Here is an 18,827-nt window from a genome sequence, read left to right as displayed (position 1 = left end):
GGATCCGAACTGGTGTTCCCAGCGGGAATCGAATCCGGGACCTCTTGATTACAAGGCGACGAGCGTATAACCACTCATATCCACCGGAGATACTCAAAATATGAGGCACAACTAAAAGTACTATACAGCATTACAGAAGCGCCTGAAATGCATGACAAAGGAGCGAGAGGAGAGGGGGTGGGTGAGTATGAGGAGCAATTAATGATAATTGGCCAGCTGTGCCTTGCGCATTGGCATATTATTGGCGTATTGTTTTGCAAACTGTTGGGCCATCGTTGTCCCATTGTAGTATAATAACGGTTGGCCAGCCGTGATTTTCACGTTGGCATTTTGTTGGAATTTCGTTTATCCAACTCCTCCATGATTGGCACACTGTCGTCTATTGGTTGGTTGGCCAACTGTACACCATCTACTGTTGTCCCAACGTTGCAATTGTTGGCATAACGATTTGCAGTACCACCAAAATCACCGTTGGCAAACCAACTAGAGTCGGTTGGCCCAACCATTTGCCAACCGAAAATGCTACTTGGGAAAGATATTTAGAACTCAGTTGCAAGTAAAATGAATTCTTCATATCAGAAAAATTACTGATGATAATTTATTTGTGTGTTGACGTTAATGTCCCTTTTCGGAAACTATGCTATACGAGATGTGAATCTATATTATGTGCGAGTAATCCCGGGTTCGATTCTCGATGGAGACACTCAATCGAAAAAGTGTAAAAGCTTTTTCAGGCCAGTCATCCTACGTAAGGTTTTTCTGGGTTTTCCTCATTCATATTAGACAAATGTTGGGATGGTACCTAACATATAGGTTCCAGGCTGCTTCTTTTCTTCCCTTTTCTCGAATAGTGTGATCGCTGAGAAACGTCATCCTTCATACGTGAAGGGCTAATATGGCCAGAGAGACCGACAGCCCAGAAATCTAATTCCTAATCCCTAATTTTGTTTTACCTAAGTCTAGTTTAGTGCATGCTTTTTGGTTTCGTTTTTTAGGAATACACATAGTTACCAAAACGATGTTAATTCATTATTATTTCGTTTACATTCCAATCCAGTAGGATTACAACCTATATTAAATTTAGAGTCATCGTTAAATTATCTCAGTAAATTGACTAATGACCGTAAAATGCTGATTTTTGTGTTTTCTATTTTCTTTTATAGTATACAAACTTTCTCACACATGCTGCACAATTGCCTTTCTTACTGGTGGACGAACAGTTGACCTTTCCTTAGATGCATCCATTTGCTTTAAATTCAGGATACCACTGAAGGATACTGTACCCATTAGGAGGATATTCACCAAATTTCCTTCTACAATTACGTTGCACAGTGATAACAGATTGGAAGACGTGAACGCACATAACGCCTTCCATATCATTGGCAGCCTTTTCCTCTCATTGCCTCTTGCGACGAAACAGTTAACTACGCTCCAGGTTTACCAACTACTGAAAACATTTGAGTTTTCGTTTGCATTGATACCACTTTCACGCAGTGTTGCCAGTTCTACTGATTTTGCAGCTCTCCTGCTTTTTCTACGTTCTACTGATCTACTGCGAAAGAAAATGAAAAGTGAACAATCTCCTGCTTTTTCCTTACTTCGAGAAGTTGAAGAAATATTATTATTATTAATATTGAATTTTCAATGTTTCCTCACATAAAAAGACGAAATTTCTCTGTTATAATACACAAAGCTCTGTAGAGCATATAGTTGTAGAGCTTTACTGTATATAATATGAATCCAAAGAATACAAGTGTACGTCATTCTCTATATGCATTATGGTTAGCGTTTTTATGGCTTGCTGTAAGATTTACAAGTAAGTGTTGTTTAAATTGGGACTTGGGCTGGAAGAGTGGCTTAGACCGTTTCTCCGCGATCGACAGCAAATCGTCTTACGCCACGGTCACGTGTGACTGCACAATATAGCTACGTTATCGCTGGGTGCATGAAAAGGTTCTCACTTTGCTCTTTCACTACGTTTTACTTCACACATGTTTGTATCAAATAATATAAATCGGGATTTTTCACTTTCATTTGCTCAACGTAGTTCATCGGAAATGAATTCTGGATTGATTGATTTGACTACTGCCCTCTTAATAATGGCAAATTTTATTGCCCCCCAACCGGATTTACATTCAAACGCCACCACTGTATGTGGCTACTGCTTTCTCCTGTTTTTTATCTTTGAATCTCCCGCTTTTCTGACTGACTGGTCTGGCAACACTGCTTTCACGTGTCTGAGTGTTGTTTAAGCGAGATTTCTTTAAGTGTGTACGTTTTCGGGAAGATAATTTGTAATAACACTGTATATTCACAAAAATGTCACCACCCTGTTGCTTCTACCACAGCCACTAATAATAATACAGTGTATTGTATCTTTCATTTCACTGACATATGTATACGCATGAATAGAAGTTACTTTTGGATCATGGATTGTGATTTCATGTATGTCACCCAGTAAATATTCATATGCAATTATACAGTCGTAATCAAAAGTCCATGCTCAAAACATACACGCTTTCTTCTAAAAAATCGCATGTAATAATGTACTAGCTTCAGCCGTAGCAAATCCATTTTTCATTATAAGTGATAACCCGATGCAGAATTTTTTCACAGCAGGCCTGTATCCACGGAAGGGGGCACACTGGGGCCGGGCCCCTAAATTTTTAGCTGTAGTCTGAAACGTCCTACTTTTACGTTACTTTAGAATTTTGGCTGGTATCGCCAGCTTGAAAAGAAATGAAGGAAAAAAAAAATTGGGTCGCCGATATTATTCCTTTCTTACGCTATAATTATAGACCAGTAAACACAACGCTATTCAACTCCAGACTCTTGCACACTAATGGCATCGCCGATTACGAGGAAGAGGAGGAAAAAAAATCATTCAGGACAACACCACATATCTTGCAACTCTGTTTATTTAACTCTCCTGTAATAACGTATAATATTGAAACTCTCGTTAAAATTAATGAACATGGACAGCTAGACTCAGTTGAAAAAAAAAATAATCTGTATTCAGTTAAAGGACTCTACAAACTTCCAACGCCAACACAACTCAAAGATGAGTAATAACAAGGTTTAAACAGTACCATTAATAACAGTGAGAGAGTTGTTTACATTTTTCAATTTAATATTAGCGCAAGATCCTCGGTAGGTTACTTAACAGAGAGGAAATTACCAATTACATTATTGCTCGTAAACATCTCATTGCAGAGAGAGAGTAGACTTACGGCTGTGTCGATTGACCTCCCCCCTTTTTGTACATAACATTTCCACTTCGTCCGCACCCAGCTGTTTGGAGGGCATGTCCCTCAACATAATTTACAATCAACAGCGGCGGTAATAACAATACACACTGTAGGAACATTATGGGAAGTACAAGACCAGCCAATGAAATTTAGACTCAACTCCTGACACTATCGCATCGAAGTACGAGCGGTATCGTATACCCACCGTCTTGGCGAGCCTCACTGAACTAGTGAGAAGCATTATAGCTAAACATAACACGAAGACAACTCGAGGATTTACACAAAATTTATAGTGCGGCGACTTAATACTTGAATTGTGATATATATATATTAATAGACAATATGGAATGCCCGCTACTGGACAGACATGAGCTAGCCATCACTAATCTCTCTTTACTTTATCAAACGGAGCATTTAAGAAAATAGACAATACGGAATGCCCGCTACTGGACGAACATGAGCTAGATGGTAGCGAGTAATACATTATATACCTAGGCAACTCTGGGAAATGATTTTATTCAAAGCAAGAAAGAAACGGTGTTGATATCAGACTACCCCGCCGGCGTATGATTCGACTTACTGGATAGACTCACTTTCGTTTACTCGGACATGTTACTGACAAGACTCATTTTTGACAATATTATAGACATTGTGAATTTACGCAGATAATATGTGAATACACTGGAGAACCAAGAAATTTATAATGTATATTATTGTTTGCTTATAACGATCTGTAGCAATAAAATGAACACACGAAGATAATAATATTATAACATTAGATATTGTGATCAAAAGCGGCTTGAACAAATGTATAAACGGTGGACAAATTTCTTTCACAACTTCCTGGACGATATCGGTTTCTTCACAGGACGGAATAAAGAACAGTAAACATAGTTACCTGGAAACAGTGACCAAAGCTCGCCCGACCTCATTCCCACTCTACGAGTAGGAATGCTGCAGAAACATTGTGGAACAATGTCCTAGGGCGGCAACCGGTCCCGACAACTTCTCCAACATCCCACCATATAGCAGTCATGACCATGGCTTCGGCGCAGGTTGACCAAAGGATGAATCCTCCTTAGTTAATGCCAAGTAAGCACATTTCACCGCTACTTTCACCAGATAGACAGAAGTTCGCTACAAAGCTGCCACAACACTGTTGGTGAGTGAATAGGCGACGAATCACTCAAGAAACTTCAACAAAATTGGAGGAGGACCGTTTGTCCATTGGCAGTCCAGGAATGTTTAAATTCCACAGAAGCAGGTATGACCAATAACCAGTAACATAGGACGGAGTCCCTTATTAAGAAATCTGATGCCATAGAATCACTACGTCAAAGGACGAGGCTACGCACGACTAAATGTAGTCCTAGAGACGAACTTGGAAAGCCCGCTGAACTTCAACTCTCATCACAGCAGTGATTAACAAGTATTACACCAATCCCAGTAATACGTCAGACACGCACATGCTGAGCAGGTTTAGATGAAGTCTTTATAATCCACTACATGTTCACTCCCCCAACACACTACTCGACCACAGCAATGCTTAAGAGGGCATTGATAATAAAAAGAACGACCGCTTACTGCACAACTCGCTGTAAATTTATGTCCAAAGACATGGACAAATTATGCTTCTCACTAAACTTCCGCCATGTTCGTTACAAGAAGCTAAGACAAAAAGAGGGAGGGCTCCGCAGCCCGCTCGCTTCCTGATTGGTCATTCCATACTGCGCATCAGAGCATAGTATGGAAACGACAACTTTAATAATAAAACAGATATAACTAAGTGGGAATAAAAATTATATAAATAAACGTTTATATATGTATGTTTATAATTAATCCCTGTGTTTAAACAAACACAAAATTCAAATTATTTTTAAACAGTCAGAGCTATTCTCAAAAGCCGCTCAACGCAAAACATAGACATACAAAGAAAAGTAGCACACTATAGCTACACACACTGGCCCAATTGTCGACCATCTTGAATCCTTCATGAGAGATATAAAAAAAAATAACATTAACTAAGAGCTGATTAAACATTTCCACAAATAATCTCTTTGAGAAAATGTAACGCTCAAAGAGGAACGTTACAAGTCTTGCAAATGAACTATAATATGATTGGATCGGCCCCCTAACTTCTACTGCCCCCTACCTTTTTGGGCTGGCTACGGGCCTGTTTCACAGTCATTCCATCCACTGAAGAGAACTACACATCTCCAGACGGCAATCCTTAGCCGAAGTGAGCTCATGTAGCAACTGTAAGAAAAAACTTCCTAACCTTACCGATTGCACGGAGCCGCCGAATGACAATGGTGTGATGTATGCCTAATTCACCTGCAATGCACGAATATTTTTCCCATGGTATTTCTGAGGACATCATCAGAACATGATGTTAGTCTGTCCCCCAGCTTTTTCACTGGAACCAACTTTGACAAACCAATGGTGAATGATCTATCAATTCGCTATTCCTGGATCTAGTACACAGACAGTGTTTTTTTTTCCTGGTTGCTGTGCAGAATATTCCAATTTGAATTCATAAAGTAAAATCATTTGCGATCTTGTGCCCTCCATAATAAAGTTTCACATGTTCCTACTCAACTACGAACCACCTCCCGCCTGTCTGGATATTCCAGCCTGTTTGTTGGATGTGTACAAAGTTAGTGACTTTAGCCCATCCCTGTGACGTATTACTGAGGCGAGTTTCTCACTAGACATCAAAAAGGATATTTCATTCGCACAAACTTAAAATTTCCTAAGTTGTTCGCAAAAGAGTATGTATATATAAAAGTACGTGCTTTTGTAGGCAACTGTACTTTTAGATACCTTTTAGATAGAATACTATTAAGTTAACGCATTCTCACATATGGAGAGAAAAAACACAAACTATTTACAAAACTTTTACAGCACTTTTATTATCAATAATTTGCTTTATTCATTTGTGATCTGCATATTCATCTTGTTTAGAAGTTGAATTTCGTCTAAATGATCAGAAAATGATGCACAAAACGACATGGAAGTCAAGAAATAAAATTAGTAGATTCCACGCCAAGAAACGATGGTCCAACACCAACAGGTCTAGACGGTCCATAAATTGTACCAACTTATGGTAATAATCCATATAGTGCTTCATGGTCCAATGCAGGAAGATGAAAGTTAATCAGCATACAAATCTAGATTTGGATGGTTCGGATCGATGAATTAGATCCCACAATAACACCCAATTCAGGCGAAGATCAAGTTCAGCAGCACATAAGTTTGTTGTATAAAGTCTTCGCTTTGTACATCTATCGGTCCATACGCTCCAGGAAATGTCAGCTTGGTGATCTGCAGTATATTCCAACAGCTGTACATACTTCCGGTCTGGTATTCGGTGATGCAGTAAACAGTGAAACTAGATCTAGATTTCGATGGTCCATGAGATCCGCATATTGCATTTGATTCAAACATCTGTAGTTGCATATTGCGATTGTGGGTGAAATTAGCTTCTTGAAATCCATTTCTTGCATCATAATCAAACTTGCATACATACATTTCAACTTCATACTATCCACAGATAGAAGAAAGTGAAGACCAAGAGCTTTCAAATTGACAAACATAGACGCACGTAATTGAAAATCACACACCAGACAATATCAGGAACAAGTAAATCTCTTAGAACAGTTCAAAACCAGTAAACTCGCTGCAAGCATCAAATCCATATTATCGCATAAACCAAGGTAGACTCTGTTCCAATATACCATCTTTTGGTTCCCAAATTCCCTTGAAGACAACACATTGATCTCATCCAGGCTATCTACTTCAGCGAAAACGAAGCTACTTATTTGATAATATAATGACTGATGGCCCCAAGACAGATACCAAGAGGTAGATGATCCATCAAAGCTTGTACTTCATAGTGTATAGTATCAACTAAAGGATTTCAATGCCGTCGATGATAACAACATCGGTTTAGGCCGAAATGTGTACCCTCCTCTGACCCACTTCCTCCTTAGACATCACCATGCCCGCGAATCCTCGATCCTAGGAAGCTCGCTGTTGACAAATTAGGGTAGTCGCTTTCGGGTTATCTCGCCAGGTATGAACATAACTTCAACCAGAAAAGATCACGCTAAGGCATGGTGTGTCGGGCGTCAAGTCCGGGTAAAGGAAGTCTTCAAGCCATGGGCACGGTTTGTTAAATCCAGGTTTGTCGTAGTTCAGGTAGACACAAGTAGAGAGGCAGGTTTCCCACGGCGAAGACTTATTCGTCAAGTTCGGGTAGAAACAAGATGCTTCCTCCCTCGGGTTGTAATATCCGGTGGTTGTCCAGTTCAGGTTCGTCACCTCAGGGTAAAGTATTGGAGGAAGTCCTGTTTGGCGTCATAATCGGTGGGGTCAGTTGTTTTACTCAATTGGTCGATACTCTCTTCTTCGGCTTTTCCTGTAGGAAACTTCGTAGATTAGAATGCCAACAAATTGTTACAGAAATAGAAATAGTATCGTAACACTATACTTCCTCGTTTTCCCTGGAGAAGAAACGCAAAAAGTATAAGGCTTCGATTTACACGAGATGACAGCCATATGCTATCATCTTGATCAAACAACTGACAAAATATTAATGAAATACAATGCTTCAGCACGCATTTATAAAATTAAAACGCGGACTGCCGAGAGTGCAGTTGAAAGATAATTGTTCACCATTGTTGTTGCTAATATATTTTCAAAAGTTAACAATTAATAAAATAAAATAAGTGTCACGTGTACACCATGTGAAAGTTTGTTTTAAAGACGTTACACTATGTATTTGGTAGAATTGGAAGGGTATTATGTATCACGAGCTGCTGCCACTGGACAGAGCGATAGACTCGGATCTATACTGTTGAAAATTAGCGCGAGTGTATCTAGCAATTCAAAAGAAAGACCGGAACTGGTGAACAGAAAGGGTGTCATGTATCAGTGACTGCTAGACCACACATTTTTAACGATCCGTCTCAAATTGAAATAACTTGGCTAGCCCCTTTACACTATAATTTGTTTCGGGCTCTGCAAAGCTCCCTTAGTGGTATTGAATTAGTTTAAAAAGAGGTTTGCGTAAACGATGTGTCTAATGTTTTGACAGAAGCCAGGCCCGTAGCCAGCCCGAAAATGTAGGGGGAGGGCGGTGGAAGTTAGGGGGGGCCGGCCCCTCTAGACCCCCCTGGATATGGGCCTGCCAGAAGCCACACAAATCCTACAGCGACAGAATTATGGTGTTACCGGGAAAATGACAGAAAGCCACATATAGTTTCATAATGTTGTTTTCAAAAAAGATGAAATAAAATAAATAAAAAATATAAAAAAATCTAAATTTTGACCTCCAAAGGCTCAGTACTTTTTTTTACAATCTGAAGAGTTTAGAATAACCAAACTCATTAATTATATTAAATACATACAGTATTTTAAAAATATTTTGACAAGATATTAATATAACGTATAGTAGGGTTTCTTAACTTGGGAAAGGGTCACGGTGGCTCAGTGGTAGAGCGCTAGTTTGTGGTGAACATGATGCCCCTCGGTTCTCTCGGGATACTTCCGTTTCCTTCCACATTTTCATTTCACCTACTATTTCATCATCACTCACTTGCCTTAATCATCGTCTCCCTTAGCCTAATGGGCATAATCGTGGGACGTTAAACTCAAAGATTTCATTTTCTTAACTTGGGGGGTCGGGACTCCTGGGAGGAATGTATGGGAAACGCGAGTGGAGGTGCAAGAGATAAACGCTATTAATTTGTAATAGCGGAAAACTTATATATATATATATATATATATATATATATATATATATATATATATATATATATATATAACATTTTTATTTTCTAACTTATTGTCATGTACTGCAAAGAACGTTAAACAAATAGATAATCCAACTTTGGTTCATGGGGACCTTGGTTCGATTCCAGCTCGCGTCAAGCGAAATTTGTAGTGGACAAACACCGTGTGCGTGGGTTTTCTCGGGGTTCTCCCGTTTCCTCTCTTCATTCCACTATTTCCTTCATTTCTCACCATCACCCTCTCCCTTAGCCCAGCCGGCATAAGCGCGGGATGTAAAACTTAAGCTTCCTATAGGTTAGTGTGAAAGTTGAGCCTGGTGTGACTTCACAAGCGATAAGCAGCAATAGTCGAAAGTCTTATTAGAAACTGGAAATTATAGCGGTCGCTAACTAAAATATTTGATATAAAGAGTGCTCGTAGTATTATATATATATATATTACAATGGCTCTTTACGAGCCCTCAGCTTGTAACGATTATGGACGAACCTCTGCGTGCGAGTGCTATTCCCAGTCTCACAGTATCTAAAGTAATTATCATATCCACCAGATAGAAGCTATCTTTCCAAAAAGAATATTACTCTGGAGGAAAATAATAGAATTATTAATTTCAAACAATTAACTTCACCAAGGTTGTTTTCAGTCCGGACGGTTTAAGATCCCCCTCTCTGCCTTATTTCCTTTAACTTACTCAAGGGAGGCAGAGACAGAGAATAGGTTAAATATCTCCTAATCCTTTAAATACCCTCGTACAACCTTTCTTGTCGACCAATTCTAAATTAACCAATTCATCCTATTTGTAAGAATCTAGGGGTGTTCTTACTTCTACTAGCATACCATACTCAAATCAAAACTCATCAGGTTTCCTCTTTTAGATATCTTTATTTCAATAAAGTGCGAATGATGACTGAGAATAGTCTAGATTTCTAGATAAAATATTTACCTGTCTCTACTTGCCCTCCCGGAGACTGAGGGGGGCTTAAGAATTTCTCTATCCTAATCCCTCAAGAATATGGAATTAGTTCCTACTATAGTAGATCTAAAAATTTCCTACTTCTGTCATTAAGACAAAATTACATAAACTAATACTCTAACCTATCAGGGTCCACTCAGGAAGCGTTCTCTTACAAGCTGATGAAGTGAAAAAATTTACAGTACTGAAGGTGCCTTCACCACTTACCTAGCACCTGACCTAAACCTATACGAGGAAATGCCCGGAACCAGACCTTCCTCAAGAAAGGATACTATCTAACAATATTTACTAGGAATAGGTTCAGTGAGGATAGAGGGACAGACCCCAATAAGAGGGCTTTCTAGATCAGGAGTCAGATCTATAGGTATAGGTTAAATTCACCCGTTTCAGACCCTAGCATTCTAGAGCGGAATCCAATGTGTTTTTAAAACAAACTATCAGTCTGGTCTTATATAGCCAGGCGTCGGCCGGGCTCGAACACGGAGCCCTCTAATTCAAAAGCAATAAACCTAACCACTGGATCCAAACAAGGAGCCCAGATCAAAGGACTCTAATCAGTGACGACGCCAGCTTTAAGTTCTTAGGGGGGCAAAGGAGGGGCAGATACATTTTCAGGAGGGCGGCTATTTGCCATACCAAATATGACATATTTATTACGTTTGACTTATTTTACATTACATTGTGTAATTTCGTTGCTGTTTTTATATTAGACCTATATGATTATAAATTAAACTTATTTCAGCTAAAGTTTGTAACTAACAAATAAGTAACGTGTACATATGAAATATTTTTCAATGAAACTTTTGAAGCCTAAACATAAATTGAATTACTTTCGCGTACGCTACGAGTAACACATTCGTCTAGTACTATATGCTATGTATCTCTCTCTCTCTCTCTATGTATATGAGAGAGAGAGAGAGAGAGAATTTACGAGGAGTTGCTGAAAATGTCCTAGTCCAATCCAGAAGGAGTGTAGGTACTAGGTAGAAAAATGAAACCGTAGTTTAGAAAAACATACCTCTGTATGTACAAATACAAATTTTCATATTAATAATGAAATTCTTATTGTTTCTCAGGCCTCTGAAGTGATTACGTGTGCCCAAGCAGCGGATTTCACGAACATCCAGACACTAACTGTTATAACATTTTTGTTCCACCAAGGAAAGTCATCGAAGTAAATTAATTAGGAAATCAGTGAAACACCACGGGACTCTCCTCCGTTATATACAGTGATGAAAAAGTAAGTGTCTTAGTATAAACGTGGCGATTTCTCAACAAATTATGCTTTTCATACAGGATGATTAAAAGCAATGACTCTTCCCGAAATCATGGATGCAATTTGTGACATTATTCTTGAAAATTGCAGCATTTCAGCCAGTAGTGGATATAGTCCGGGGTCGGAGGCCCTAGGTTACCCCAGTTTTTGAGTGACAAAAATAATTTAAGCTATTATTTATATAGTTTTTAAATTGTATAGTAAACTCACGATATACATATTATAGTCTAAGGTCTGGCTGCACCCCGCTTTCTCAGTTTTTACCTTCTCAGGAAACTTGTGTCAGAGATTCTGGGCATTTCTTTGGAACTCTTCGGTAGCATAATTCAGAATGGCTTGGGTATGCTCAAGTTCCCGACATAATGGGTTCCCAAAATATCTGTCAGGAGAATAAAAGACTGCTGATCAATTTCGCTCACGAATAGTAACCATAGATGAAATATGGTTGTACCACTATGATCCTGAATCGAAACAACAGTCAATGCAGTAGTAGCACTCATTTCTTCATCGCTCGAAGAAGTTCAAGACACAGAAGTAGGTTGAGAAACTGTTTGCAACATTCTTCTGGGACAAGTATGGAGTCGTACTCAAAGACTACCTCCGAAACGGTCAGATATTTAATCCAGAATCTCTACATTACTTACAAAACTGAAAGAAAAATGCAAAGTTCAACGCCGCGGAAAATGAAAAGAAAGGAATTCTGTTTTGTTTTTTTCCCAGGGGAATACATCTGTCCATCAAGCCCCTGCGAACACAACTGACATCGCATAATCTAGAATTTCAATGTCTAGATCATCATTATTATTCCGCAGATTTAGCTCCGTCTAACTATTACGTGTACTTATTTCCAAAACTTAAATAACACTTGAAAGAACGCCATTTTAGATCTGATAGGGGTGGTGCGAGGAAATCTTCAGATTTTTTAACTTTTCTGCAAAAACTGGAGCACTGCACAAGGTAGTATATTGACTCTCGGGGAAAGTGTAGAAGAAGTAAAACTACCATTCCACGTGCACTCCTTCTGGGTTGGGCTACGAATTTTTCAACTGTCCCTAGTCAATATGGTACACGTCACGTCAGTACTTTGAAACAAAATAAGTAAGGAAGCACTAGTGTAAACCAATTACTGGTACTAACTAAAGATCAGCACTCTGACAATACGTTTTATTGGGAATCAATTTAATTCCATAAATTTATTATCATCATTTGCAGTAAGGGAAAACACAAATCTTTTTACCCCCTTCAAAAAATTAAGCCCTGGTAGTTGCAAACTAAGCTGTTATAAGCACATCCTCTAAATATTAAAAACCGTGAATAATGTTTCTGAAAAAAGAAGAATAGAACCTTTAAATAAAACAAAATATGAAACTGAAAAATTCAAACCTGGATAAATACAAACAAGTTACGTAACTGGTTTTATCTTTCTTTTGTTTCCAATCGAAGTTGATCCAATGAGAAAAAAACAAGTCGACCAAATCTACTATTGTTCGCTAGGCACAATAATTAAAAATCATAAGAAGTATAACTAAAATTTACCTCAAAAGGCGCTAAATTAGAAAACAGAAATACTCAGACGCTCAAAGAAGAAAGCTTGAGGACTTATCTGCCACATAGTAAATGCATGGAAAGTAGGCTACAATTTGACAATGAGCTTGATTATATACTGATATAAAATACTACACGTAGAAAGTTTAAAGATTGTAGAAGTCTGGGGGGGGGGGAGTCTAGGTGGCAGTCAGGGGGGCAGAAGTAGCTACTAGGGGGGCGCTCGCCCCCCTTGCCCCCCCTCTGGCGTCGTCACTGACTCTAATGTAAACTACAAACACTAAATGTCCTACTTAAAATGCTTAAAGTGAAATCGCGAGCTAACATTTATCCAAAATTTTATTATATATATATCAGGGTTGTCACACTCGAGACTCGCGATGATGCCAAACACGGGTCTTAATTATGCTAGATTTTTGTAAATTATGCCAGATTTTCAAATTATCTTTCCTAACTAATTTTAAAGACCAGTCCCTACTTATCTTGATTATTTTAATGAAGTATTTCAACGATATTCACGTTCAAAGCTAACATGACGCTGTCAGGAATGATAATGAAATAAATTGGTAAATGACACATTATAGGGGAGGAAGGTCGAGTTTATATTTTATGAAAGGATAACATTTTAAGAAACATATACACAACATGCCGCTTCCAACACAGCCCTGAAGCATTTTTATTTAGTCGTCCTCTGATGCTCATATCCCTACCATCTCAAGTTGAAATTGAAATTGACAGAAACATTCCAGATAACCACACATTCAGGTTTCAGTTGACAGTAATAAAACTATGGGTAAGTAAATATGTTTTGTAGTCATGGTTTGCTATTTTTGAACATTTCTCTGAATTCAACAATAAATTACAACCGCGGAAATACTGGCTGGTTTCATTGCTCCAACCATCGCTTCAACTAAGAAGAATAATTCCAGACAGTCCTTGAACCAACTAAATTTTCGTTCTTTTTCTGTTCACCAGAGGGAAGAATGAAATTATGCTAGATTTGGCCAAGATGCTAAAGTCAAGATGCTAGGTGCTAAATGCATGTGAATTATGCTAGATCTAGCACCAAGATGCTAGATATGGCTTCACTGATATATATATATATATATACACAGTGGGTAGACAAAAAAATCTAAAAACACTTCACACAGGACACGTAAGTTTGGCCCTCCACTGTACAACATGTGTTGCGCTTGCCGATCGTTCTTTGTTTTCAATGTGTCATGTGGACCTTCCTCTTCCATCAGCAGTAACCAGTTCACCTTAGTGTTGGGCTGAATCGAATTCTTTAGCGAATCGAATACGTATTCGAATACTGTACAAACGAATCGAATTCGAATTCGAATACTACGAATACACCATATTTTATATATATATGTATGTGTGTGTGTGTGTGTGTGTGTGACCAATTAATATTGCACATTCATAATCACCTTAAGGGATTTATGGGGTAATCATTGAAGAAATCTCAATAAATTACTAGTATTCAAACGTTTTCATGGTAGCTTCTGTACAAATACACACAGTTGTTTATTATTTCTTCATGATTATCAATTTTCACAGCTGATTGGCTAAATAGTTAGAAAGTAGGTGCAACAATATTTATTGAATTTATTAGAAAGATGAGGTTGAAACTACGTTTTCACTCTACAAGCTCTCATCTCACACTGAGAACTAGAGATGGGCAGAATCGAGTCCAAGAATCGATTCCACTCGATTCCTTACTGTACTCGATTCTCTGTGCTCGGTTTCTCTGGACTCGATTCTGGATTCGGTTTAATTATTCTCATTCAGTGGCCTGCGTTGGTGATCGTACGTTCATGACTTCATGTACGCGCTTTCTGGATTCGATTATGGATCGGTTCTGTATTCGGTTTTATTATGCTCAATCAGTGGCTCACCTCCCTGGCAGTGCATTCAACAAGCTGCGTATACAGAACACATTTCTGCTATTCATATACCAACTGATGGGAAACTAACCCTTACGCAGCGTAAAGAGCTTCGACTGAATTCACTAAAGTAGCGTACTCCTTGTTTCGTCTTGTTATCAGCGGAGGGAGGAGAAGGCCAGTAAAGCAAGCCATGGAAGGAGTAAGAATCGAGTCCAGCAGAAACAGTAAGATAAGAAGTATGGTAGCAACAAATGCGGCACAGCGAATTGCAACATGCTTCTGTGCATATGATAGGCATTTTTTTTTTTTTTTTTTAATATAGCGTAGAATGTTTGTTTATTCACATTGGAGAGCCAGGATTTATTACCTAAGTTTGTCCGATTCAGTTGAAAAGAATTTTAAATCGAGAAAGAAAATATTTTATAACAGAATAAAGGAAGATTTTAGCAAATATAAATAATATCTTTCTAACTGAGGTAATTGACAACATTCGTCATATTTCTTTAACTTTTCTGTGAGCAATTACGCATTCACCCAACCGAAACGCCCCGTACCTAACACAAGATGTTATTAGGTTATAACTATTTTTACATAGGATAAAAATACGCCCCTTCCCAGCAGATGAGTGTAATGTCATTACAAGTGAAAATGCTATCCCTGTAACTCGCATAAATTTGTATCCTACTTTAAACAATACTTTCCATATCACCTTGGGTTGTGAAAAAGCGCATTAAAATTAAACCAATCGATCAATCAATGAATATCGGGAAGAACGAAGTAATTACCTATAGGCCTACACGAAAAGGTAGAATCGAATTAAATTACGATATCAGCTTAGTTTCCCTGTAACGTATTGCAAGATGGACGATTTAATTATAACTAAACATTCTTACATTCAACCAACTCAGAATAAACTATGTTTCATAAATGAACTCAACTCGTAATCGATTATTATTATTATTATTATTATTATTTACTTCAACATTCTGCGAGCGTGAACCGAGGCTGAGAGAGACGGTAATAATGAGGTGGATAATAAAAAAATAATAATAGTGGAATGACAAAAGTGGGTGGAAACAAGAGAACCCCAATAAAACCCACACACAGTGTTTATCCACCACAAAACTCACTTCTTTAAGCACAGAAGTGCAATTTTGATCTCACCTGTAGTTATTCCTAGTTCCCTGTATCTTTTTATATCATTATAGGCATCTGTATAGCATTCGGATGGCATTTGTGCCAGTTTCGGATCTAGAAGGTAAAAACGGGGAGGGGGAGGGGCGCTACCAGGTCTCATACTATGAGTTTACTATAAACTTTCAATGTATATAAATAATAGCTTAAATTATTTTTGTCACTTAGAAAACTGGAGGGCCTAGGCCCCCCGACCCCAGGCCAGATCCGCCGTTGATTTGTGGAAGGATTTGCAGTACCTACCACAAAAACTGGGGGACCGAGGGCCCTGGCCCCGGGCTACAACCGCCACTGAATTAGTCGAAAAACAAGAAACGATACTGGGTCGTTGTACTGACTAGCGACGTATGCAGGAATTTATTTTAAGGGGGTCCAAAGCTTTTCCTGGTGCGTTCAAATTCAATATGAGAATAAATTATATTAAAATTTGTAAAATTACTCCTAAAATTATATTAAATTTACAGACAGATCGAGATTTCGGTCAGGGGGTCCGAACCCCAAGAGCCCACCCTGCGTACGTCTTTGGTATTGACCACGTATCATTCTGTTCAACGTTATTATCTGGCGGGATAAAGCCATTCATAGAATGAAGGCTACAATAATTATAGCAAATGTATGTATTAAAATACACGTATGGAATACCTGCAATTTAGAAATTATAATTATCTTGTATATTGGTGCCATTGATTATGTTAATGTTGTCCCTTTATTCAAGTCTGACTAACCAGTAACCAACAAATAGGCTGATAGAGCATCTGCTTTCCTGTACTTCCACTCCGAGCACAGCTGCTCTCGATTCTGCTTGTGCTCACTTTTCACAAACCGAGTCCAGGACATCTGAATCCAGAATCGATTCTGTTTGTGTTCGGAATTGTTTTCTCATAAATGAGTTCTGAGCTCCGTACTCGATTCCCTACGCTTGCTCTGATTGACTGGAATTGATTCCGAAATCCTTTGAACAGCATGCACCGTAGAGTGAACAGTATGCACCAGAACTCCACCCACTCGCTTGGCGACACTTGGCGAGTGGTGGAGTAAAGAGTGAGAGTGAACTTCTCTTCAGTTAGCCTCGTGTGCTTGCGTGTTACAAAGCGTGGGATTCAGTGCACAGAAACAACGGGGGATGCAAATAGATGTGAAAAAGAGGATAAACAATGAAATATATAGCTATGCATAAAAAAGAGGTTAGGCAATATAAAATGATTCTTCTAATTCGTGTTGCTAATCGTGAAAAAGACAGAGACATGTGTACTTTATTATTTAAAATCCTACCATTATATATATAATTACAATGTCAACTACTTCAAATTGTTATTACTTAACGTAGAATACGAATTGTTTCCCACTTAAGTACCGTTAGCTCGCAAGAGCGCGCTGGGGGGTTGGGATAGTTATGAAGAAAACCAATTCCGATCCGAGTCCAGAATCGATTCTCTCCCTGCAGAATCGAGTACATACTCGATTCTCAAAAGTACTCGATTCTGCTCATCTCTACTGAGAACTCGGATTCGGATAGCTGAACTCTGAAGAACTCGGTGAATTCGAATTCACGGAAAGAGATGGAGATAGACAGAGAGAGTATTTCAGGAGGAGGGTTCTTTCACGCGCGAAGTGGATTGGTTGGATATTGAACTGTTGTTTCTTGTACTGCACGAGAGTGAACCTTGCTGCCTTGACAATAAGGGATAATTTTGCAAACAGTAGGAGACGTTGACGAGTAGGTCAAGGCGGATGGGAACACTTGAATAAACCAAGTTTTTACTTCTGCTATTATTGAGGCACAGCGCTTAGTGTATTCGGTGGATTCGATTCAAGAAGCGAATTCTTTACCCGAATTCACCCGAATTCGCAGTGTTGCACAGGCGCAACGACAACAGTATTACCAACGATAGATAAATTACAAGAGAGAAAGTATTAAGCCAAGAATAGTTCTTTAATTTAATTTCTCAATAAAAAAAGGGACTAGATCAATCACTGCGAAAGAATAAAGAATACTTGTAGCTAAACGAGAATGTGGAAAAGGCAAATTAAATATATATATATATATATATATATATATATATATATATATATTAAATACTTAATTTGTAATACCGTAAGGTAAATCGAATACAAGTGGCAAAACACTATGCTTGAAGTGAGTGCTTCGAGATGTACAGTCAGTGACAAAAGTTCTTTCCCTTTAATAAAAATTCCTTCTGCGAATAACTTTGGAAAGGATTTGAGTACAGTTTTCACTAAATTAGAGATGGCGTGATTTTCTGCAAATTACAAAAAAAAAAAAAAAAAAAAAAAAAAAAAAAAACCACCTCAAATTAGTAAATTCGTTTGAAACTTATAAACGAAAGAAATTTCACCGAAAGGAAAAAACCTTTGTCGCTGACAGTACATCTGGACGCTAGTTTCACTGATAGGAGAAAAACGTAATAAAAATACGTATATTTCAATTAGATGAAAGAACAGTCATTTACATTATTTTGAAATCATTTATGCCAATTTAAAACTATCCTATACATTAAGTTCCATTTAGTTACATTGTTATAAAAATAGCAAAATTAACATCTTTGTTATCATATTCACCGCATTAAAAAAAAATATTTCGTTACCAAAGCCTGTAACTTCGGCGTCAGACCGTCACGTCTGATAGAGTACGTCCTTCGGCGATTACTCTTCCTGGAATAGGGATGAGAAAGGCAGCAGTACGAGTCTTTGTGAGATAATCACACTGGCGCAAATCCCGGGTGATGTCCTTCGGGGTGTGGTACATGCCTCCCAATAATCAGATTTAAAATGTGTTTTTAGGGGGGGAGAAATGAGATTTGTACCCGACCGCCACAAAGGGGGAACAAACCCCCTCTCAATTTTACCTTTTTGGCACACATCATACACGAACGCTGGAAAAATGG

This window comes from Thermobia domestica, chromosome 12 (genome assembly GCF_964235325.1).
Source record: "Thermobia domestica chromosome 12, izTheDome1.hap1.1, whole genome shotgun sequence".
Classification (NCBI taxonomy): domain Eukaryota; kingdom Metazoa; phylum Arthropoda; class Insecta; order Zygentoma; family Lepismatidae; genus Thermobia; species Thermobia domestica.
This window is presented reverse-complemented; position numbering follows the sequence as displayed.